The 24524-nt window shown below is 38.4% G+C and overlaps 1 pseudogene; it reads right to left on the bottom strand.

Moving 5' to 3' along the window:
• Positions 1-23357, bottom strand: part of LOC149159834 (tyrosine--tRNA ligase, chloroplastic/mitochondrial pseudogene) — a 34164-nt pseudogene extending 10807 nt beyond the window's left edge.
• Between the last annotated feature and the right edge of the window lie 1167 nt (positions 23358-24524).

Here is a 24524-nt window from a genome sequence, read left to right as displayed (position 1 = left end):
ATGATGTAAGTTGTTAACAAGCATGAGAGGAATCACCAATAATGATAATGACCCTAAAGGTATTGCAGTACAATTCATGTGGTGTGAATACATGAGTCGATGTCAAACACCATGCAAAATCTTTCGGTCGAAGGCCGTTGATGTAAACCTATCGCCGGAAGTGAGAAACTTGCCATTGAGGCATGCAAGCTTCAAAGTACTGAAAGGGTTGTTCCTAGGTGAAATTCTTGGATAATGAGCTGATGTCGACAAGAAGTGACCCATTGTAGGAGGGCCTTAATGAATCCCACATCTACGACAAGAAATGGAGCAAATGATTTTATGGAGGTGAAAACGATCTGATGATACAAGGTTCAGGATGGCAGTCATGAAAGAATGAAGCGTGAAGGTATTGCAACGGATGAGATGTTAGTTGGGTTGGTGAATTCTCCGAGTGACTTCTCTTGAACATATCGGCGACACTGAAATGGATTGGTAGCATTAACCCCAAAAATGGATGGTACGGAGGACCAATGGTGATATGACTAGTGAACGGAATAACCCAACCCGACTCAATCATGGTGATGGAGTGAAAGTGTCATGTTCAAGAGCGACCTGCTACCAATGAAGTTCTTCAAGTTTTCTTCCCAATTTTTCCCAAGTCATTGCTGACTAGTACCTCTTCATTTTTGTCAAGCTTGAGGAGGATAACATATGCTTGTTCTAGAATTTTCCCTTCGAGCAAACTTGTCGCTATGTTTTAGCGAACCTAGCAACAGTGAAACTCACTCTTTTCTGCATGGACAAGTTTGTCACTATTGTTTTAACGAGTTTAACGACAAAGATAACTCGGTCCTTTTCAATTTTAAAGAGTCTGAAAAGAGGCAGAAAGGAAACTCCAGTAGTCCCTTTTCGTAGTATAATCCCTTAAGTTTGAAAAAGTATAAAATAATACGAAAGGGATGACTTTTCCGATCACTTCAATGAGCCGAAAAAGACAAGCACTCGATATTTTTTTGTAATGATCCCTCAGGTCCAAAAAGATTAAAATATAGAGGAGGGATGGCACTTCCAATCACTTTAATGAGTTGGAGAGGTCAATTTCTCGACAATCTTTTTATATTTTACGAGTCTAAAAAGAGCTTAAAAGAGACTCGTCTTTGAGGAATGAGTGATATTTTCAGGTAGCAGCTGGTTCCAGATAAGGTTTGGAACTTTTCAATCATGGTAGTGTAAAGAAGGTGGCTAATAGAATCACTCGTCGTAGCTATTCCTCAAAAGGGTAAACAATCAAGTGGATGCATATGATTGGCTAAAAGGTGGAGGTGATGGTAAGAACATGACCAAGGCTCAAAAGCTGATAGCGATGTGATCACAAAGGTTATTTACCAAAAGGTGGGTTCATTTTTATAATGAGCTTAAACTATAGGGGAACATATGCTCTTTGCTAGGTTTATTTTTTATCGAGCTTGAACTTTGCGGAAACATTGCTCGTGATAATAGTCAGAGATGTTCAATTTCACCATTAACACTATGTTCTCTTGACGGTCATACTACCTGTTCAATTGCTCCATCCAATTGATTAGAAATTTAAATAGATGCTTGAAAAATGATTTAAAAAACCAATAGATTACTTAAATTACGTGAACAGTAACATAAAAGTGGTTTTTACCTCTCATTTTTACCATTTCATTCAAATTCGGGATTGCTGGAGCTCTTGAGGTGCTTTCCCCCGTGATTTTCATCAGTTGATTCTGAGAGATTCTGTGGACTATTTTTGGCGCCGTCTGGACCAAGTAGGAGCTAACCCTGAGCTCTTCAATTGCATTCTTTCCTTTTTTGATTCTGAGCATGCTTTCCTATTTTTCTGGGCCTCTGGGGTTTGAACAATTCGTTCTCTCCCCATCGCACCTAGTATACATCGAAAGGTGTGATGCATACTGAGCTAGCCATTGGCCAGTCTGTATGCATCCCACCCAATGCATAGCTACGGTGCGATGGGCACAAGGAGGAAAGTTTATGCACTGATTTTTCATGGAAATTTTGCATGTTTTTGTCCAAATCAGGATCCTGACTATTCTCTTGTTTGTTTTTTAGAGATTCATCAAAGCAAGATGGTTGTTACATGGCATGAATGTGAGCATGAAGAAGAGGATATGATTGCCTTACATGATGCAGGTACGGTTACTGCATTGCGAAACTATGGCTTGCTCAAATTCTTCCGCATATTGAGCATGAGGCAATAAATCAATTTGTTGGAATATTTTCTCGATGCATGGAATCCTACCAACCAAGTGTTCCAGATTAGAGGTAAATCCATCCCTTTGACTGTTGAGGATATCTGTTTCTTGACCGGTTTATCGAGGCGTGGTGCCCTCTCTCACTATCAGGATCTGCCTGTGGGGGTGAATCCATGAGGGATTATATTCACCGATACTGTAGAGATGGATCTCAGCTGAGCAGGGACAACAATATTAGTATTCGAGATGTCACTGATTGGTCCTTGAGGACTATCTTATTCACCTTTTCTAGATTGGTGGGTAGCGCAACTCTTCATTTAGCTAACAGGTCCTATATGTAGTATTCCTTGGAATGCCTTAAACCAAAGGTATTCAACTAGTGTGATGCAGAACATCTGGTGATAAAAGAAAAACTTACCAAGGTGAGGAACAGAAGATCCAAGAACTTTGGTTATGGTTCTATTCTGACCGCTTTCGCCTTGGAGAGGATCCCACTGATGCAGCCACAGTACATTTCACTCGGAGTGTTAGCACCGACAGAACCACGGATGTAGAGATGGGTTGATCTTATGGCCAGACATGCTGGTCAGTCGCAGATTTCATTCTCTGATGCTTTATTTGAGTGGTTCAACCATTAGCAGATGGTCTATGCCAAGTATCCATATGCCAGGATGGATTTCTGGGACGACCCAGATTTGGTGCTGCCGGCTGGCGAGTAGCGGAGCCTTATAGGTAAAATATCTGACCATATTTCTATTTATTTATTTTATAATGTTCTTGTGTATTTCAAATGTTATCAAGACTAATCAAACCGATATATTTGTGTAGATATTGGACTAGTGCGACCAGCAGTGCGCCCAAGGGTAGCAGCTGTTGTTCCAGTAGGAGAGGCTATAGGGAGGGTTGTCCTTCGCGATTTGGACGTAGCCGAGACCCTTGCAGTATTGCAAGATCAGATCAAGGGCCTCACCCTTGGTATTCAGGATGTGAGGACGACAAGTTACCTCTGAGATTACAGCGCCATACTACTGGCGTGCCGAGCCGATGGACTAGGCTCTTACATATGATCACACAGGCAGTGACCTGTTATCACCAACACCATTAGTCTAGGGTGCTTTCCTGCATTTTTGAATTTTTAGGTTGTGTGACCAATTTTGTCGTGGACATAGAACATTATGTAAAAACTTATAAACAATTATATATATTTTTGATTTTCGGAGATTTATTTTGGTTAAGTTATATGATCCTAATGCAAATATTTATTGAAATGATTTCTTTTACAAATGTTGCAAATGTCTATCTAACACATAATTTGCTAATGAATCAGTTAATGTGCTTAAGTTTCTAGAAATGTGTTGATATTGAATAGAATCAAACTGCCTTTCCAAAATCTTGACCCTTAGGAACATACGATAGATAGCTGGATTCCGAACGGAATAGACGCCAGTAAGCTATAGGATGACGAGTTGTGAGTCTAGCCTGACAACAAGTCGGAATATGCCATGTGCAATGGCATGAGAGAGAAGTTCTATCAACGCACTATACTCAGCGATGTTGTTCGTTGACCGACCAATACATACCCCTTTGAAACTCACCAACTTGCCGCTTGGAGCAAAAATGGCCCAGGCTGCAGAAGATAGGTTCCGTATACTACGACTAGCTCCGTCGGTGTATCCAACAAATGATTCCAATAGGTTTAACATCTGAAACAAATGCAAAAGTGGATTACCTAACCAAAACGATCACTCTTGACGAAAACAAAAATGTAACAAAAGCATATAAAGAGATTACTACACTTAGTCAAGCATAGTAACGCTTAAGGTACAACCCGTTTCAGGGTTGCGACAGCGGGATCCCATCGTAATCTACTAGCTTGTAGGCTCCTTTTGCTAAGACTCGCTTAAAAATGTAGGGACCCATCCACATTGATTGGAACTTACCTTCTCCCAATTTATCGGACTCCTGATCGTACAATAAGACCAGGTCGCCTTATGAGAAGAGATAGGGTTTGACATTCCTGTCAAACTGCACCTTGACTCGTTTCTTATGAGCTTCGTTAGCCAAGGCGGCATCATGACGGGTTTCATCCAATTGGATTAGTTCCAAGAAATGAGCCTCTTCCTCTGAAGTTCTGGGGAGAAGGTCGACTCTGAGCTTGAGAGATGAAATCTCACACTGAATTAGTAAGACTACTTCCAAGCCATACACCAGTTGAAAGGGTGTAAATCTGGTTGCATTTCTCACCATTGTCTGGTATGCCCACAAGGTCGAGTATAGGATTAGGTGCCAACTCTGTTTATGGACTCCAATCATCCTTTGCAGCATGCCCTTCAGGGTTTTGTTGATCACCTCAACTTGTCCATTAGCTTGTGGATAATACGAAGTAGAACTGTCATCGAACAGTCCTAATTTGGCAGCCAATTCAACCATCATGTGATTGCGGAAATGTGATCCATGATCTTTGACTATAGCTTGTGGAACACTGAATCTAGAGACTACATGATTGAAAAATAAAAGAGTAGCCATTTCACCGCTGTTGTTTAATGTAGGCATCGCCTCAGCCCATTTCATAAAATAGTCAAATGCGACTATGATATACCCATGCCCCACGAGCGAGGTGGGGTTACATGTCATGAAATCTATGCCCCATTTGGTGAATGGCCCAACAGAAACTACTGGATGCAGAGGTGTAGGTGGTATTCTGGTTTTACGGTCGAAGATTTGACAAGCATGGAAACTTCTGACTGTGGTTATGCAACCTTTGAACATTGTTGGCCAGAAGTAACCTGCTCATAAAATCTTTTGTATCGTAGCATAACCAGAATGATGCCCCCCACACGCGTCTGAATGACAATCATTCAGGACTTTTTCAGCCTCCTCATGGGTGAGGCACCTTCACAGAACTGTATCGATACCACGACAGTAAAGTGTATCACTGACGATCATGTAGTCTTTTGCTTGGTATCGAGTACATCATTGTTCTGAGCGAGAGGTATTAGGCCTATATGTTTGGGTTTGGAGATAGATGATTATATCTCCATACCATGGATCACTCAACGATATTAAAAACAAAGATTCATCCACAATTGATGCTCTGGATGCTGAATCGTTGGACGACGATAAGAAGTCGCATAGTGACTCCGTTGAAACTAGAGATTTCTTTGATTTGGATTTTACGAATTCCAGATCAAACTCTTGCAAAATAGCTATCCATTTTGAATATTTTCCCCCAAGTAACTGATGTGACAAAATGTAAGTCATAGGGTTGCAATCTGACAAAATTGTAGTTTTATGAAAGAGGATATAGTGTCGAAATCTCTGTACTACTTGAACAGCTTTAAGAGCTAGCTTTTCAACATAGGAGTACTTACTTTCTGTATCATTTAAGTTTCGACTTAAATAATAGACAGGATGTTCGATTCCATTGTCTTCTTGAACTAAAACCATTGTGATGGTTGTATTTGCCACAGCTAGATACAGGTTAATGTCTTTTTGATAGTCAGGGGCATACATTAATGATGCTTTTATTAGGGATTCCTTTAAAGCATCAAAGGAAGCTTACGCAACCTGATCCCAGCTGAAGGGTACTTCTTTTTTCAAAAGATGTGTATGACCTTTAGCAAGTTCAACGTAATTTGGAATGAACCTCCTCAGAATGTTTGCATTCCCTTGGAGTTTCTGAATCTGAAGAAGATTTGAAGGTGGAGGCATATTGATTATTGCCTGAACCTTACATGGGTCGAGACAAATCCCATCCTTTGAAACCACAAAGTCGAGTAAACGACCAGAACCGACACAAAAAAAACATTTGTGCGGAATGAGTCGTATCTTGTAGTGTTGGCAACGTAGAAATATAGCTCTCAAATGCTGCGGCTGATCATTCTGCTTTCACGAATGAGCTGGTAGATCGTTGAGATATGGTTGAACAATGTTCTTGATGTCGTGGAAGGCATAATTCATAGCCCTTTGAAAAGTAGCCCCTGCATTCTTTAAACCGAAAGGTATTTTACGATACGTGAATGTGACCCATGGAAAAATAAATGCAGTCTTTGACTAGTCCTATGGGTGGATATTTATTTGGTTATACCTGGAAAATCTATCCATAAATGAAAAGATTTCGAATCCGGCGCATTCATCAATTATCTGGTCGATGAAGGGTGTAGGGTAGTTGTCCTTTGGACAATCTTGATTTACATCCCTGTAATCGATGCACACTCTAATCGTTCCTTGCTTTTTCATCACAGGAACAATATTCGATACCCAATTAGTTAGAGGAACCGGGTAAATGAAACCAGCATGTAAAAGTTTTTCAACTTCTACCTTGATGGCAGTGGCTTTCTTTGGGTGCACCTGCCGAAGCCATTGTTGTACCGATTTGACATCTAGATACATCTTAATTTCGTGTTCAACTATGCTCGAGTCAATGCCTGCATTTCTTCATATGACCATGCAAAGACATCTCTGAACTCGCGAAAGAGAGCGCAATATATTTATAGTTCTAAAGAAGAACAATATTTGCCAACATGAATATTCTCTACAACATATGGTTTGGTCGAGATATTTATGGTAATAGTTTATCCAATATTGGACAGATCTCGCTCAGAATCCACCTTATTTATAGTATTTGATAGAAAATCAAAAACTAAAGGATGATTAAGGTCACTGGAACAATCTTCGTTGTAATTCGGAAGATGGGAACGACGGTGGTAATCTTCCCATGGTGCCTCTCCTAACATCATTGACTAAACAATTTCTTCATCTGTAGAATGTACATGTGACCAAGGATCTAAAGAGGCACCGTATTCCTTAGACCTATCTATCCAAACACTCGATGAGCATTGATTTGGGTTTGCCACCCAAGCCAAGAAAATTGATTGCTACAATATTTCTATTGGGCTTGGAGGTAATACCTGGCGATGATCCATGCTAACATCATGTTCGGAATTCTTCTGAATCTTTTTGGATATGGAAGATACCATATTGAAGGTCTCCATCATGGCTACTTCTGCTAGATTACTCGAAGGCGGTAGAGAAAAAGTACCCATCAATGTAGGGCTTTTCAGGAGGCCTACTCCGATATTTTAAAGCGATTAAGAGCTTCCATGGATCATCAGGATGCTTCCCGTAACTTGTGAACTGTTGGGGAGGAAGGTTTGTTGATCAATGATTGTAATTCCTCCTTGAAGAGGAAATGCAATCTTTCTAAAGTATGTTGACACAACTACAGCCATAGCATAAATCCAGGGCCTTCCCAGTAGGATGTTGTAATCGAGGTTTCCATTGATAACTTCGACATCAATTTCTACTGTTTTGCCCCCCAGTTCAACTTGCAAGTTACTTAAAATCTCGTACGAGGTGTATGTTCATCCATCGAATGATTTTAATGTCGTTGATGATCACGACAAGGGTGGTGAGCCTAAAGTTTTCCAGCAACTCATTGACATGATGCATGTAGATGCCCCCCCATCAATAATTGTTCGATGAACAGTTTTTTTGAGGGCTTTCACTTGAATGAGGAAAGCGAGTTGAGCCAGTAACTGAGGTTCGTATCCTTTATGATTAAAGGCCACAAGATTGGAATCTGTTGGGTCAATACCACCTATTGCTGATAATAGAGCCTACTTTTGGGAGGGGCAATTTTGCAGTACTTCAAGTGTCGACATAGCGGATGGCGATTGGGCCAGGTCCTCTACTATATTATAATTTTGTGTTGTTCTGGCATGAAGATTAAATGTTGATTTGTGTACTACTCCCTTTGGCAGATTTATCATTATCTCAGGAATGATGGGTGGCGCAACTTTGGTTGAAGTTGTTGTCGAACTACTTGGTTGATCTGCAGCCTTATTGTTCGACAGCTGTGGATTCCCGTAATCTTTATTCCTTGTTGACATCAAAGCATCATTTTGCTATTTCGAAATGGACAACATAAGCACTTGGGATGGAGAAGCATTGTCGCTAGAAACCAGATTGGTTTCTGGGTTTGGAAACGAGTTGGTTAATACCGCTGAGGTTTTTGAACTCTTAAAGAACTTCTTAATCTCAGCTTTATGTGGACAATCTCTCGTCCAATGGTCTTCATCACATATGTGACATGGCCGATTAGGTTTCTTTTGCCCATAAGGGTTTTCAGAAGATTTTTCAAGAGACGAATCATCCTGTTTCTTCTTTTTGCTTTTCCCTTTCTTCTTGCCCCCTGGTTGTTTCGGTTCTTTGCCTTTGTCAGCCGATGCGGCATTAACCTCCGAGGCAAGAAGTTTTTCATTTGCCTTTTTACTGGAAACTGCAAGGACTTTACCAGATGAGGCCTTTGCAGTTTGCGTACTTGATGTGCCAATCACGCCATTGCTAGCATGAGAGTCCTTGTTTGATTTAGGAGGAGGAGGAACAAAAAACTATAGTCTAGGAGCATCAGGAATTTTGTCGTAGAGCATGCCAGACTAAGTATAGATCAAGTTTAGATATTGCGCATGAGCAATGACTTGCTCTTTAGTGACAACTCCTCCCTTAGCCACATCTTTTGTAATAGAAGGTAACAATGACTTAATAAACCATTCAGCTAATAGCTAATCAGGAACATATGTCTTTACCATTCTACGACGATGTCACCACTCATGAATATGATTAGATATGTGAGTGGCTGTCATCTGCTTAAAATTGGTAAGAAGCTTCGTTCTTGTTTCGTATCTTATAGGTAAATTAAAATGGGTTAAAAGGATGGTGGCAAGGGCAATGAAGTTATCGAATGAAACTCTAGGAAATTTGATGTACCATTTTGCTGCCGGACCAGTTAATGTTCGCTGAAAAAGGCAAAGCCTAATCGAATCATCATTGAGAGTGTTAGACGAACACCACAAATGAAAGTTCATCACATGATTCGACAGATATTCACCTCGATTTCCATTGAATTTAGGAATATCTGACGGAAGTTTATGAGGAATCATCAGCCACCAAGGGGCGTAAGCAATTGGATCATTTGTTAGCCGATTCAGATATGGTAATTCCAAAGTTGCGACAAAAGGCAACTATTGATTCAGGTTTCGCAAAGCATACCCAGGATAAGATGGGATCGCCTGAGCTGTGAATCTTTGAATACCAACATAATGTATTTGATGCTGATAACATTGATAAGGTTGGTGGGCGTAACGATTATAATATGATTGTTGGTAACCGTTTTGAATATACGACTGCCCATTACCTGCAAAGCTTTGTTGCTTTGGTCCTTAGTAAGCTTGTTGGAATTGCGATTGTTGTTATTGCACCAGCCATGGCTATGAGACCATTTGCTGTTGTCCAATACTAGATGTTTGACCAATATGAGGGGTTATAGTACCCATTTGAGCATGAGTCACTTCAGTTAAGGAGCCACTAATTGGCAGTTGTAATTGAGTTGCTGAGACAAGAGGCTGTTGTATTACAACCTAAGAGACTTGAGGTTGACATACAACAGGCAGCGCTTGTACTTGCGACACCGTCACAATAGCCGGTGTAGTGGGAATGTTTGACACAGGTTGATTTTGTTGCATTGAATATACAACTATCGGTTGTTGAGGTAGTATTGGTACCCAACCACTGGATGCGATTCCAGCTTGACCCGAATTTTGTTGTGAACTCTCATATGGTTGTCCTCCCAGAGGGAACAATGAAAAGGCATACTGCCCTCCATATGGAGGCAATCTAGTGCTCAAAGGGAAAATTGGGCTTGGAGACTGGACTGCCCAAATTGATACTGTTGTGAAGAATCAATTTGCTGAGACTCAACATAAGAAATTCCAGATAAGGCTCCGAATGAACAAATAGGAACAAACCATACTGTCAAAACAGTCCCTGGGTGTAATCCATCTAGCGGTTGAGACAGATGGTACACCAGCGAACATTGTTGGAGTTGCGGCAGGAGGTTTTGCTATTGCTGTATTGGATGACACAGTCCTAGATTTTGATGGTTGTTCAGACATATTGAGTCTATCCAAAACATTTCCTAGTGATTCTACAGGAACTTGCGATAAAGGATGAAAAATTTTTGTAGTAGAAGGATATAGGTGGATCCCAGTTCCAAAATGCAATGGAGTACTGGATGGAAGATCCTCCACATTCTCTTCTATAGCAATCAATTCAGGTAGAAGAGCCAGACCGTCAGGTCCGTAAAATATTTCTAGTGTCGAAGAAGGTATAGACTCTGCAGCGATTGATGTTGGAGGGGTGACACCTTCCGAATCAACCCTAGATGGAGCTGGTTCAAGAATAGAAGTGTTCATCGTTACACTAGGATCAGTTCTAATGTCCTCTTGTAACTACAGAACTTCTTCTGTAGAGGCAGGGATACCAGAAATAGTTGGAGTAACTGGAGTCTCTGAGGATGTTGAAACACAAGTTTCAAATAAACCAGGAGAATTTGACCCAGTTAAACAAGATCACTTGGCCTGAAATGGTTTCGTTTTAAAGATAGTTGACTCATTAGTCTCCGCGAACGACGGGGTTTTGATTGATTTTCTTCCACGATTGCGGATTACTTGATCAACCCCAAATAAAAAGGGGAAAATGTTATTCCGAATTAAATGAATTTTATGACGCTTTGACACAACTTTCTTTTTCAATTTTTAAAAGTTGAGAGAAAGCTAAAGATGACTCTAGTCACCTTCGATTTTTAATGAGCCTGAAGTGACAAGTGCTCAAATGGACCTTTTCTTTTAATGAGTCTAAAAAGGAACGAAAGTGACTACTCTAGAAATCTAGACAGAGCAATTACCAAACCAATCACAAAAATGAAGAATACTTTTTATGTACGGCAATCAATCTTCCCGAATGCTATGTTTAGTGCATTGCGATCAATAGGGTGGCAGACACGGCTTCCTAAGGATAAAGGATATAACCTATTGTGGTCTCCCAATATATACTTGATAGTACATGGGAGCACAACTCCGTACTGGCACTTGTCATATCAAAGAGGAGGAATCACCCAACCTACAATGAAAACGATAGTTACTGTTGGGCCGTTAATATGCCATTATTATTATCACTTTTGAACACTTATTCCACCCATTTCTACTATTCTTCATCATGTCATTTATTATAATTTATTATATAAATCCATTTTATGATGATTTATGCTTCTATGAATGAATATTATTTATTCTCCTTTATTTCTAATAAATTGATGATTATGCATGATTTTATCAATGATAGTTTTAATAAATTAGTTGAAACATTATTCACCATTTTTAGCCTCCAAGATAATTTCCAGATTGAAGATTTGATCATTAAAAGTGCCAACTCAGAAATTCGCTGGAATAAGAAGTGACGGTTTTACGGTTGAGATTCTAAGCAAATGAAGCAGAATCTGGAAAATCCGGAACATGGGTTTTGTCCAGAACGGACCCAATTAACTTTTCTAATGAATGGTTTTCCTAAATTCGGATTTTACTGAGAGAAACACAGGGTTCTTTGAGGATGATTTTCTCAGATTTGTTGTTGCAGCCGTCCTGCAAATCTCAGCTGCAAAGCCAAATTCGTTTTGCTCTTGTTGAAAGCTGGATGGAAATATATCTTCTTGTTTATCAATTGGTTGGAAACAATCCAATTTTGTAATAGAAATCATGTTGTAGTTATCTCTATTGTAACTGCTCTCTAATCTCTCTCTATTTAAATGAAAACAGAGATCAGAGATGGAGGATGCGAATGATGGAAAAATGATGGAATTGAGGATTTAGAATTAGAGATTTAGAATTAAAAATTCATGATAGTATGGCAGGAAGAAAGGAATTTCTTCAGGCTGTAAGTCTCAAAGCTGTTGCTGTTGTAATGATTTTACCATTTAATGATTAATACATGATTTGGGAGTTGTTGTTAATTCTTTTCATCTGAAGTAGCCTAGCAGCATCCTCTGGCGGCTATGGGCCCAGCCTCTGGTGGAGTACGCTACTGCTGTGTATCATATCTTTACAATTGTTGTTGTGTGATGGTTTGATTTATTTCCTAATCTTTTGAATTGCATTATTTTACAGTTTCATGTTTTTATAGTGTGTTGTTAGAATATTTTATGGAATTGTTTTATTGCACAAGTTGAGATTGAATCGCGTGGTTGTTATTTTCCATCATAACAAAGATTATTATCCTTTTCAACTTATATTGTTATGCTGTTCATTTCAAATGTAAAGCTTCGTTGTTCATTTCAGATTGTTGGTTATTCGATTCCACTAATCAGAGTTTGTTGTTCAGATTTATTAAATATGATTCATTGTTTAATTCCTTTAATTATAAGTTTACTGTCCATTTACTTCGTTGTTCAGTTTGGTTGATTAATTGCAAGAGTTTGCTTTTAAAGAGTTTTCCTAGTTTACTTTCAATGACAGCTTTAGTTCAATTTCGATTTCATTTTGATTGCTTTAAAGCAGGACTGTCAACTGTAGAGAGCATTGGTTATTGCTTCCTCGTTCCCAGATTGATTGTCTTGTTCCAGTTTGATTTCAATTGCATCAATATCCAGAGGAATGAGTTATTGCTACTGTATCCTCGATTGATGGTTGTTTGAGTGAATGATTTAGTTTAAGAACATTTCAGTTTCTTGCTATTACATTTCTTAATTGTTTTTCCATTTCTTATCTGTCGTTCCATTTCCTTTTATTCGCATTATCTTTGCTTTTGTGTGAAGAACGATCTGAAATTGTAGTGGGCATTGGCATTTGCTGTCTAGTCCCCAGATTGACGATCTGTTCCTTGATTACTTTTGGTTACATCAGTTTCCAAAGGGATGAGTTATTGCTACTGGACCCTTGGCTGATACATTGCTTATTTTTCCGAATGCATGATTTAAGTCTTAAAGTGCTTTGTTGTAAGTATATTTTATTTCCAACTTTCATTTACTTTTGGATTTTGAGCACTATACTGCAAAACATTACTCTTGAGTAAATAGACGCCTCAGATTGAGTACACTCTTGAAATAAAAAGTCGTCCCTGGGTTGATAATTAATGTGAAGGTAATTAGGAGTTCAAAAGACACCTTTTTATCGCTCCACATTTTGGCGCCGTTGTCGGGGAGAGTGTAGCCATTTCTAAAGAGTAGTGTGAATCTGATGAGTGCTTACTAGGGAAGAGTTGGATCTTAAAAACGAAAGGTAAGAACCTACGTGCGGAGCATGTAAATGCCCTGCTCCACTGTCCGCTTTCCTAACAGATTTGTTGTTGCTTTGTTGGGTAGAAACAGATGTTTGAATTTTTGTGTGAATGAATTAAAAGAAAAAAATAGAAATTTTGAAAAACAAATCTCATGATTTCTCTCAAGTGGTGATGTAAGCACCACCCATTTCACTAACCGATTGACAGGAACATTTGAAGAATGGGCCTCGAAGAAACACATGAAGAACATCTTCTATTATGGTAAGAAATGGATCACATTTTTACTTTTGAATTTCCTATCAAAGATCTAGGAGGAGTGACACAAATGCACATAATTCCCCCATTGTCTCTACCAAATTTTCATGGCTTGAAAAATGAAGATCCAGATACATTCTTATTTGAGTTTGAAATACTTTGTAGAGGATATGATTATTGTATTGAAGATCAAAGATTGAAAGTGTTTCCTCTTACTCTAAAAGAAGCAGCTCTCCAATGGTTCATGAGCCTAGGTGGGAACTGCATCCAAACATGGGAGGACATGAAGAACATATTATTGAAGAAGTACCAAGACTATTGCAAGGCCAATGAAGATATTTGCAATATGATACAAGGGGAAGATGAAAGTTTGGAGGAATATGTAGATCGATTTCAATACAACCTTCAAAAGTCAAAATATAAGAATTTGGAAACAGAGATCTTAAAAACACTCCTTCTTAAAGGAATCAAAGATGAATTTTTAGAACTCTTAAATCTGATAGGAAAAGGTGATGTTTTTCAGTTATCATATGATGATGTTTGTGAATTGTGCATAAGGTATTCAAGAGGAATCTCCAAGGCTGGTAAGAATTCTAGAGATGTTTGTTCTTTCTTTTCCAAATCTGCTACAAGAATATGGGACATAAGAGCTGAAATCAATGCTTTATTTGAAAATTTTAAAGTTGATTTTATTAGCTCTCTAAATGAAAAATTGGATGTTTTGCAGGTTCATAAAAATCAAGAATTTGATGAAGTGTTTTTCACTCATGACCGAAAGGAGCATACCATAGATGGTTGTTCTTCCTTATCTAATTTGGAAGTGGCATATCAAAGAGATGAGGAAGCTGCAACAAGGTCAAAACCATGGAAATCATGGCCTACAGGTATGGTTCAAAACACTTCCTCTTCATTCTCTTACTTGCATAATCCATTATGGAATACTAATGTGTTAGGGCAGCCATGTCAATTTCAATATAACCACCAATCTTATCGACAAGTTTGGCATGGTTAACCTTATGATTGCATGACTACTCTCCCTCATCTTGTAGCATAAACACATTCTCCATATTCTCCACCAGATCTTCCACAACACCTTCCTTGCATATCAAATTCATCCACTCAACCCAATCAACCACATCATCACAATGCTCCATTCCTTACACATTTTCCTGCTCAACTAATTCCACAGCCTCACCACAATAAACCTGTACAACATGCTTACAATGTTGAACTGCCAAATTTATCCACCCTTCCCACCCATTCTATCTCACATGCGCCATTAGAGAAAACTTACAATGAGATTCAGAATGTTTCAAATTCAAAAATTGTAGAAGCTATGGAAGAAAATGAGGTTTCTTATAGTATGTATCAACAAGCTATTTTAAAAGCTCAAGAACTTCATGATCTGATGGATATGAGAAATCAAGAAAGTAACGGATACATTGAAGATTGGTTTCACTCCATCATTTGTTTGCAACATCACTCTATGCTTCAACAATTTTTGATACCATTTTTTGAAGGGAAGTTGGCTTCTCATACCCTAATATCCATTAACATGCATTTTTCAAATTTGGGTATGTGCATACATGAAGCCCTATATCAAAAATGGTTCCATTGGAAGTACTCCTATACGTAGTCATATTCATTTTTCAAATCAAAATAGGTTAGTGTAGAAAATAAAATAAATAAGGGAATAAATAAATGCATTTTGTTTTCTTTTGTAAAACTAGTTGTTTCTTTTGTTGCAACACGCTATTAAAATCAACATCGATGATAAATGTTTCAATCCATTTGTGTATGTAGATGATTTATAATAGAAATAACAATTCTACAAACACTTATATTCATTTTTATCATCAATATGAAAAAATGGTTGAATATCATTTTTTTGGCTTGCGGGCTTCATGAGATTTCTGGAAAGACAGCCGGGACAATCATGTTTTGAGGGACCAAAAGTGAATATTTTTAAAACCTGTTTATACCCTAGGTAGCCCTTGATGTCTAATTTCTAACCCGATTTGAACCACTCAATTTGGATTTGAAACGAAAAAGTTAGAACCAAAACATTGACCGGATGTCTAGCGGGCAACTCAGGAACAGAGTTGGGACAGTCAGTTTTTGGAGGACTAAATGACCATATTTTTAAAACTTGTTACTATGGTAGATTCCCCTATGAATATAGTTTACAATGCAATTGGAATCACTCATTTTTGATATCGTATGGGGAAGTTATGGTCAAAATACTGACTGTCTATCGTAAATCAGCACTCTTAAAACTTTGTCTTTGCAGCTGTTCCTTAAAGTATTTGACCTATCAATTATTCTTGTATTCAAAACCTGTTTCTATTGGAGATAAAAAAATTAATCTACTTTCATTTCCAATTTGAATCATTCGAATCCAACACCAAACGAAGAATCTATGCTTAAAACATTCACTGTTGTTCTAAGTGGGGTAATCGAAAATGACTCCGTTATGCAGGTTGTTCTATCTAAAATTGACATATCATATCATTGAATTTTTAAAACTTGTTTCTATTGGAGATACACCTTTGAATTAGCTCTCATCTCGCTTTTGAATCACTCAATTTGGACGAAAAACAAAGAAGTTGTGATTAAGACACCGCTGGTTAGTATGGTCGACCACTGCTCTCCCGCAGGTGACAAATAAATTTTACTTTGTTATTTTCTTAGTAGATTTGTTATATAGAGTAACTACTTGTTAGTTTTTTGCATAATTCTTGGATTAGGGGAGCCCGATCACCTCTCTTTCTCCATGATTTGATGTTTTATTGCAGGTAGACACTCGTTTTTTGCAGGTCTTGGGAAAATAAAGAAGGTCAATTTATGGACGAGTGATTTTTGAAAGAAATTTTAATGAAACAAAGGAATTTCATCTAAGTCATTACCCAACGGATTCATAATAGAAGAAATGAAGAATTGATTTTGATTTGAAGATTCATGTCTTGTCACTGCTTCCAAAACATTTTTCAAAAATATCATTTTTTTTACATAATATCATAGTTGTTGTGACCTAATTTACATATTGTTTTTAAATAAAATGTTGTTTCTTTTCTAATTTCTCTTATATTTTTTGTTTTAGGTATTTCTTCATTTAAAGTGTAACTCATCCTCAGCATCAATGTCGTGAACAACTAATTTGTTTTTTTGCATGTTTGCATTTTATGATTATCCATTTTGTTGTTCCTTTCTGAATGGAACAACACTTCTGCACTTTCATGTTTTGTTGTTCCTTTCTGAATGGAACAGCACTTCTGCACTTTCACATTTTGCTGTTCCTTTTTGAATGGAACAACACTTCTGCACTTTTCATTTTTGCTGTTCCTTTTCTAAAGGAACGACACTTGCGTTTTTGCTGTTCCTTTTCCAAAGGAACGACACTTTTCATTTTTGTTGTTCCTTTTCCAAAGGAACGACACTTGCGTTTTTGCTGTTTCTTTTCCAAAGGAACGACAATTTTCATTTTTTTCTGTTCCTTTTCCAAAGGAACGACACTTGTGTTTTTTATGTTCCTCTTCCAAAAGAACGACACTTTTCATTTTTGCTGTTCCTTTTCCAAAGGAACGACACTTGCGTTTTTGCTATTCCTTTTCCAAAGGAACGACACTTTTCATTTTTCTGTTCCTTTTCCAAAGGAACAACACTTTTCATTTTTGTTGTTCCTTTTCCAAAGGAACGGCACTTGCGTTTTTGCTGTTCCTTTTCCAAAGGAACGACACTTTTGATTTTTGTTGTTCCTTTTCCAAAGGAACGACACTTGCGTTTTTGCTGTTCCTTTTCTAAAGGAACGACACTTTTAGTTTTTGCTGTTCCTTTTTCCAAAGGAACGGCATTCGCATTTTCACACTTTTTTTGTGTGTATTTTTGCTTTTTGGTGTGCATTTCCTTTGTTGTTCCCTACAAAGAACAACATTTTTTTGAGTGTCTTTGTTGTTCCTTCAAAAAAGCAACACTTTGGGAGTATTTTTTAGAGCAACCCTTTTCTTCCTCTTGTAGGATTATTCCTAGTTCATCTCAACCACATTTTCCTGATTCTCTTTCATGGCATGAAGTACACTATTTTTATGAAGACAAGAATTATGGATTCTTTTGAAGCAAGTTAATATCATTCATGTTATGATCTTTAACAGGACAGCTCCTTGATGATAGCTTATTTTCAAAAGGGACACAATTATTTATATACTACTTTACTGCATTGTTTTCTGTTGAACATGATATTGATTGATCATCTTAATACCATGCTGGTTCCACCCTTCTGGATTATAATCTTCTCTGTTTGTAATAAATGAAATTATGGGTATATTTTTCTATTGCCATGTTCAACTTCTTCCACCATCCCTGCTCTTAAGGAGTACTGAGCCTCCCTCTTTTTATCATAAAAATGTGTAATAACAACAAAATTTTGTTCGCAGATGGAGGATAGGGGGTCTCATTACGAGCCAGCCTACCATGTTCATAAGGTTGTAAGAAAGTGACATTCCCATTCCCATTATTCACCTTCGATTTTTAATGAGCTTGAAGTGACAAGTGCTCAAATGGACCTTTTCTTTTAATGAGTCTAAAAAGGAACGAAAGTGACTACTCTAGAAATCTAGACAGAGCAATTACCAAACCAATCACAAAAATGAAGAATACTTTTTATGTACGGCAATCAATCTTCCCGAATGCTATGTTTAGTGCATTGCGATCAATAGGGTGGCAGACACGGCTTCCTAAGGATAAAGGATATAGCCTATTGTGGTCTCCCAATATATACTTGATAGTACGTGGGAGCACAACTCCGTACTGGCACTTGTCATATCAAAGAGGAGGAATCACCCAACCTACAATGAAAATGATAGTTACTGTTGGGCCGTTAATATGCCATTATTATTACTTTTGAACACTTATTCCACCCATTTCTACTATTCTTCATCATGTCATTTATTATAATTTATTATATAAATCCATTTTATGATGATTTATGCTTCTATGAATGAATATTATTTATTCTCCTTTATTTCTAATAAATTGATGATTATGCATGATTTTATCAATGATAGTTTTAATAAATTAGTTGTAACATTATTCACCATTTTTAGCCTCCAAGATAATTTCCAGATTGAAGATTTGATCATTAAAAGTGCCAACTCAGAAATTCGCTGGAATAAGAAGTGACGGTTTTACGGTTGAGATTCTGAGCAACTGAAGCAGAATCTGGAAAATCCGGAACATGGGTTTTGTCCAGAATGGACCCAATTAACTTTTTCAAAGAATGGTTTTCCCAAATTCGGCTTTTACTGAGAGAAACACAGGGTTCTTTGAGGACGATTTTCCCAGATTTGTTGTTGCGGCCGTCCTTCAAATCTCAACTGCAAAGCCAAATTCGTCTTGCTCTTGTTGAAAGCTGGATGGAAATATATCTTCTTGTTTATCAATTGGTTGGAAACAATCCAATTTTGTAATAGAAATCATGTTGTAGTTATCTCTATTGTAACTTCTCTCTGATCTCTCTTTATTTAAATGAAAACAGAGATCAGAGATGGAGGATTCGAATGATGGAAAAATGATGGAATTGAGGATTTAGAATTAGAGATTTAGAATTAAAAATTCATGATAGGATGGGAGGAAGAAAGGATTGTTTCAGTTTGTAAGTCTCAAAGCTGTTGCTGTTGTAATGATTTTACCATTTAATGATTAATACCTGATTTGCGAGTTGTTGTTCATTCTTTTCATTTGAAGTAGCCCAGCAGCATCTGCTGGTGGCTAAGGGCCTAGCCTCTGGTGGAGTACGCTGCTGCTGTGTATCATATCTTTACAATTGCTGCTATGTGATGGTTTGATTTATTTCCTATTCTTTTGAATTGCATTATTTTATAGTTTCATGTTTTTATAGTGTGCTGTTAGAATATTTTATGGAATTGTTTTATTGCACAAATTGAGATTGAATCGCGTGGCTGTTTTTTTCCATCATAATAGAGATTATTGTCCTTTTCAACTTATATTGTTATGCTGTTCATTTCAAATGTAAAGCTTCGCTGTTCATTTCAGATTGCTGGTTATTCGATTCCACTAATCAGAGTTTGTTGTTCAGATTTATTAAATATGATTCATTGTTTAATTCCTTTAATTATAAGTTTACTATCCATTTACTTCGCTGTTCAGTTTGGTTGATTAATTGCAAGAGTTTGCTTTTAAAGAGTTTTCCTAGTTTACTTTCAATGACAGCTTTAGTTCAATTTCGATTTCCTTTTGATTGCTTTAAAGTAGGACTGTCAACTGTAGAGAGCATTGGTTATTGCTTCCTCGTTCCCAGATTGATTGTCTTGTTCCGGTTTGATTTCAATTGCATCAATATCCAAAGGAATGAGTTATTGCTACTGTATCCTCGATTGATGGTTGTTTGAGTGAATGATTTAGTTTAAGAACATTTCAGTTTCTTGCTATTACATTTCTTAATTGCTGTTCCATTTCTTATCTGCCGTTCCATTTCCTATTTTTCGCATTATCTTTGCTTTGGTGTGAAGAACGATCTGAAACTGTAGTGGGCATTGGCATTTGCTGTCTAGTCCCCAGATTGATGATCTGTTCCTTGATTACTTTTGGTTACATCAGTTTCCAAAGGGATGAGTTATTGCTACTGGACCCTTGACTGATACATTGCTTATTTTTCCGAATGCATGATTTAAGTCTTAAAGTGCTTTGTTGTAAGTAGATTTTATTTCCAGCTTTCATTTACTTTTGGATTTTGAGCACTATATTGCAAAACATTACTCTTGAGTAAATAGCCGCCTCAGACTGAGTAAACTCTTGAAATAAAAAGTCATCCCTGGGTCGATAATTAATGTGAAGGTAATTAGGAGTTCAAAAGACACCTTTTTATCGCTCCACAGTTACCAGGCTTTACGACACCGGAATGCATAGTTAGCCTAGACTTCTAAATGTTGTGCGTTAGGTTCCAAATCGTTTTTATGTTTATTGAGGTTTATTTTATAGTTGATCTTTCTTAAGAAGTTTGCCTTTAAGGTTCACCGCATGATGTAGATATACAATTCCTAAATATGTAATCTAAAATGATAAACAATCGTTTACTTTCTTTTTGCAATGAAAATCCTAGCTACTAAGGAAAGAGAAATAAAGTTCTTTCAACATAGAGCAGATAGCACACACTAGATGCACTTTCCTAAATCAATTTCCACATGCAGTCTAAATGCAAATGCACATGCATGTATTTGTTTTTTAGTTTCCTTAATGTGAGAATGACAAAAAGAAAACTAAGTACAGATCTGAACTATCTTTCCTCAAAGCGACACTTTAGCAATTTCTTTTCAAAAAATGAAAGGAAGATTTAGATGACACATTCAATTTCCATTTGAAAACTGCTTTTGACACTTCAAAGAATTGATGATTCAAATCAAATACAATGGAAAAAGTGTAATCGACTATCTAAAAGAGGAATACTTTACGACACTATTTTCTTTGACTGAAAACGACAATTGTGACACTTTCAAATCAAAAGACGATAGTTCGATTAAGCTACTGTTTGCAAAGGAGAATTGTAAATGATGAAAAATACATTCAAAAACATTCAAAATTCTTTATCAATGGAGGATGAATAATGCAAAGGAAGGGAGTTTCAACAGTGATATATTGATCATAGAAAACAAAACTACTAAATAAAGCTGAAGGCAATGAAGAAAAAACCAAAATCTGGAGGCAAAAACAGTCTCACTCAATCATCGCACCTATAACATAGGGAAGCAGGGATGCATCTCACTTGCAACATACGAGAGGTGCGATGCATCCAGGTTTCCAATGAGAGATAGTGTGATGGTCCAGGGACGAGATTGAGCTTGGTTTTTGCTCACAGTTTGCAACTAAGTTCAGGGATTTAGGCTAAGCTAATGATAGGCAGTAAACACAAAGTATAGGGGCTGATCTAATGAGGTTATTTGAGCTACCACCAGGGCACTTAGGATGTTTTCAAGTTAGTTGTTCAGTTCATAAACAAACCCAGAGATTGACTGAAGCAGCGTTGATCTACTTTGCACGTGCATATCAAATGCAGTTCGAAGGCTAGTTGGCTTAACTTTAGGCTCCATATGTAGTTTATAAAGCAAACAAATAGAAACAAAAAAACAAATTATTCGATCCCCAGTGGCGTCGCCATTATTTTATCAAGAAAACTAGTGTCCATTCAGAGCTACTAGTCCCACTAAGACGGGTAGCTATCTTAGGAAAAAACAATTTAAAGTCACTTGTGTTTTCCTTTATGAGAGACAGATGAGAGAGAAGCAGAGAGTACCAACCTCAGTCTTTCGCTAGTCTCCTTGCTTGTTTTCTCTCTCCATTGATAGAGCTTTCGCCACTCCTTTCTCACTTGTCCCGCTTCAAAGAACACCTATAGTGTCAAAGCAACAAAATACCATCAAAGCATAGAGATCTATAACCATAAACAATATAGGATCAGATGTACATTAACCGTACAAATGCATACACAAATACAAGATTCAGAGATATACAAGTATATGGCGGAAAACTCAAATAGCTTTATTGACAGAAGTAGTAGAAGAAAGGATTACAACCAAGCTGTCTGATCTAGCACCATCCTCCCAGCATGAAAGCCCTCTTCACCTCATGAAAAGATAGATCACCCAAAAATACAATGTTTCACAGAGAAACCAATAGCACTTCCTTATAAAATACAAAATTCCAGTCCCTAGATCTCTAGGATGAGGGATCCATATATAGATATTTGCAAGTGGGTGAGTTAGCTTCTAGGATTTTGATTAGCATCATCTCACTGATAGTTCTTGGTTCCACTTGGAGATTTCATGATCTCTTACTCATCCTTGGGCGAATTTAGAGAGGCAAGTGTCATATGAGCAGTTTCTAGAAGATTCTCTATGTTTCCACCTAGCAAACTGTCTCTGCCATTTGTCTGCTCTCGCTCATCGCACCCTACAGAAAGGCTTTTGAGTATGCATCACACTCTTTTTGTGTAGTAGGTGAGATGCATCACACCCTTAGCACTAAGTAGTTTGTATGGTCCAGTTTTGACCAGTTCTGAGTAATTTTTCAGGGAGAACTTCTGGGAGATGATGTAATCAGCTGACCTTGTTCCTTTAGGGTATGAAACAACACTTTTAGGGGCTTAGAAGCCCTTGGTTTATGGACATATGTGATTGGGGTTGTAGTGCCCAAATATGTCTATAACAAGATGCATGGCCTCTTGAGTTGAGTCGGGCAGGGTTCGTGTGATCCTCTAGCTGATCCTCCCCCTATATGCCCGGCTCCGTGGATATTTCCTAGCCTTCGTCAAGCTCCCTGATTGGTGTATTTGTGGTCTCTTCCGTCTGTGCTGCTGCTACTGCCTCCACCACCTTCAACTGTGTGGCCTTCTCCTGTTCCTGGCACCTTTATTTCAGCGAGTCACGTGATGTGCAACTTGGCGTCCTTCTTCCGCTACTGCTCGACAATATTCTCCATTGCGGCCAAGTCTGGGGTGCACCACCCTAGAGGCCATGACTCCATTACCACAAATATTTCATCGTCCATTGTGATGAATGGAAGCTTTACCCATGTGCAAGCGGGATCCTTGCAGGCATAGATATACAGGTTATGCATATTCGCCTTAAATTCTACTGCGCTTTTCAAACTGTTATGTATGGTCAGGGACAACTGTGCCTGCAGTCGATCCATGTTCGTATACTCACTTCTATGAACACCCAAAACACCTTTATTTTGTGAATCCTCATCATGTCTTTTGTCACCCATAGCGAGGCATATCTTGCGGCTTCAGGTAGGTTGCCCTCGACCACAGGAAATTAGTTGTACCCCCGCAGCTCTCCTGCAACCAATAAGATGGATAAGAGCAACCACGCATAGTGGAAGGTTTTACCCTGCTCATGGGCCTCTCTACAGTTTGTCAAAAATTCATCGCAGAGGAATTGTGCCCAGTTGAAATGGACCCCTTCTATGCATTGTTCTGCCAACACAATTATAGTTGTTGGTACTTCGTCTACCTGACATTTCCTCATCAACTTACTGTCCAGCAGCTGGGTAGCTACGTGCACACCCTGATCCTTGATGCTTGCTATTGTGTACCCTCTCTTCTTATTCTCTAGCTTATATTTGGCTTTCATTACTTCTGCGAGAGCCGAGTCGCTGCTCTTTCCTGTTATGGCGGTGGGGTCATTCCCTTGGACTGGTAATCGGGAAATCCTGTGAATTAAGTCGGCCGTGATGGGAATCGGCTCCTCCAGCCAGAGATACCCATCATGGACCAAACATAGCAGCTATCGTATGACAAATATGGTGACGGGTGCGTGGTGGTAGTGGGGTATCCATCGTAGATGGAGTAACCCAGCCTTCTCTACTCCGCGTAGCCATTTCTGTTTCAGCAGTTTCTCTGTAGCCAATTGAGGGAACTTCTCATTGTCCGTGAGGTCCCAATCTTCGAACTTCATATTTGGTACCCGTCCCAGCGGCAGTCCATCAAACCTTAGTTCATCAAGAAGGAGCGGGGTCTGGAGTGCACTCTTCGTGGCCTCCAAGTCCTTGGGTATCTTGGCTTTCCCCTTCCATAGGGGGATGTAGGGGGGTAACTTTATCATTGATGGTACTTGGGAGACATTCTTTGCCTCATCATCCTATGCTTCAATTTGGGCAATCAAGGCTTGCAAATCTTCCTCCTCCTCTGTTTCAATAGTGACAGCTTTTCCCTTCTCCGCCATTGACAATTTACTAAATTGTGGGTTATGTGGTGATACCCGGACTGACCCCATTGGTTGCTTGTCTTTCCATGGGCACGGTGTGGGGGGGGGGGGGGGGGGGGACTTTGGAACCTCTGGTGTAGTTGCCGCCTCTCTCGACCCCTCTTGGACCATACGAGGCTCTGGGGTAACTTCCGCGAATTGCACTCTAGTTCTTGTAGCCATCATT

This window comes from Pinus tabuliformis, chromosome 5_2 (genome assembly GCF_031772625.1).
Source record: "Pinus tabuliformis cultivar Carrire ecotype Pingquan chromosome 5_2, CPIR1, whole genome shotgun sequence".
NCBI lineage: Eukaryota > Viridiplantae > Streptophyta > Pinopsida > Pinales > Pinaceae > Pinus > Pinus tabuliformis.
Note: the sequence above shows the minus strand (reverse complement) of the source record. Positions and strands in the feature narration are given on the sequence as shown.